The sequence below is a fragment of the Nelumbo nucifera genome, chromosome 1, assembly GCF_055504915.1.
Source record: "Nelumbo nucifera cultivar China Antique chromosome 1, China Antique-T2T, whole genome shotgun sequence".
NCBI classification, from domain to species: domain Eukaryota; kingdom Viridiplantae; phylum Streptophyta; class Magnoliopsida; order Proteales; family Nelumbonaceae; genus Nelumbo; species Nelumbo nucifera.
The window spans coordinates 16,948,850-16,950,639 of NC_142649.1; the positions used below are offsets into that span (position 1 = coordinate 16,948,850).

The 1,790-nt window shown below is 40.2% G+C and overlaps 1 pseudogene; it reads right to left on the reverse strand.

Annotated features, from left to right (window-relative positions):
• Nucleotides 1-243: 243 nt before the first annotated feature.
• LOC148802951 (senescence-specific cysteine protease SAG12-like) lies at nucleotides 244-1,496 on the reverse strand (annotated as a pseudogene).
• Between the last annotated feature and the right edge of the window lie 294 nt (nucleotides 1,497-1,790).

A 1,790-nucleotide genomic window follows, 5' to 3' on the forward strand; every position in this document is an offset into this window, starting at 1 on the left:
TAGTAGATGATGAAGACTCCACACACAAATGGTCGAGAGTGATAACAACAATCATATATATATCAAATACGTACACCTTATATAGGTAAACATTCAGTAGTAGTATATATAATTTAAGTTACACGATCAATGACAAATAGTTAACACTTAATACTTGAGTAATACGGAACATTCAATACAACAAACCCACTCAATGACATCGTTATAACATATTCCTAGAGCAACTTCTTTGTAATTTATATATATAAACTCCGAGCGATATCAATTATCACCATGCATGCATGTATTTATTAGCTAGTATAGCTGATAGATGTTTAATTAGGCGGTAGGATAAGAGGCTTTCATGGCAATGCCACAAAGGCCACCATTTGAGGCAGCAACATCTCGTTGGATTCGCATATATCCCTTATCTCCCCACTGAGTGCCCCACGAATTCTTGAGTAGCCAGTACTTCATGCCCTCTTCACTTGTACCATAACCAACCACTGTAACAGCATGGTTTAAATCAGTTCCACATTCCCCTGTAAAAACACCAGTTGAGTAGAAGAGGAAGTCGTTGGAACTAGCGTCTATTGCGAAAGAAACTGGTTGCATTGCTACTGCCTTCAATAACGCATTCTCATCATTTGATGGGACGTCCACATATCCACTGATACTTGCTGCATGGGATGCTGATTTCTCTGTGTCGCACATTCCCTGCACTCCTCTGTAAGGGTAGTTTTCTTCGCTGTTAATTCCCCCAGTTTGTTGGATATACTGGAATGCAGTATCCATCCAACCACCATTACAGCCATTATTTTCAGTGTTGCAGTCAACCAGCTATTGCTCAGAAAGGGAAATTCGTTGGCCTTTCTTGATTTGGATAATTCCTTCTAATGCTGCCACTGCCGAGAATGCCCAACAACATCCTATATATATTGAATTGATTGCTTTGTTAGTGAATTGTACGTATTGTAATGCTTTGAACCCAAGTTGCACTTGCACCCCAAATTATATATATACTTGGTAGAAAAGAAAAAAAAATATATATATTGCCACTTACCACAACGGCCTTGGTCTTTGATGGGGGTAACAGCTCCTTTTTCTCTCCAGTCTAGACTTGGCGGAACATCAGTCACATTTTCGTAACTGAAACTGCGGCCATGGGGAAATTTTGATGATGGCCTTTGTTGTGCAAAATTTATGTAGCCATTACGGTAATGCTTTAACTCTTCATCGGTCCGGTCAGCAAATACATTTATGCTTTGCTTGTATGGTCTATCACCAGCCAAGTTGAACGAATCTATGCGCTCGGCATTGTTCTTGAATATGTTGAAGCGTTTCTCCTTCTCTACATTGTCTTGGTATACAACTCCATGGCGAGCCATCCATTGCTCAAACCTCTCCAACATAGATGCTTGCTGGAGAGTGCGGGCATTGGCTTGAGAAGTAGAAGCTCCTAAAATGATGATCAATAGCGAGGCCATGGCACAGGTGATGAGTTGACAGCTGGCCATTGTCGTCTGAAACAACTGATAATTAACTAGTTATATGATGATGAATAAGAGGAGAACAAATTAAAGGCTAAGCAATTGAGGATCGATGTCCAATTCCTTTTGTGGTTTTCATTTATATAGATCGATCGAGCTGCATTTGCATGCACTTCCCCCCAAGTAGAACAATACAAACTATGTTAATTTCCTTGCCGTGCAGGGGGTGTGGCAAGAATTACATGCGCAAATTGGGGAATCATATTTTCTTGCACTTTGGAAACGGAACCGTGACAAAAAGCAACTTAATTTACTTACTCT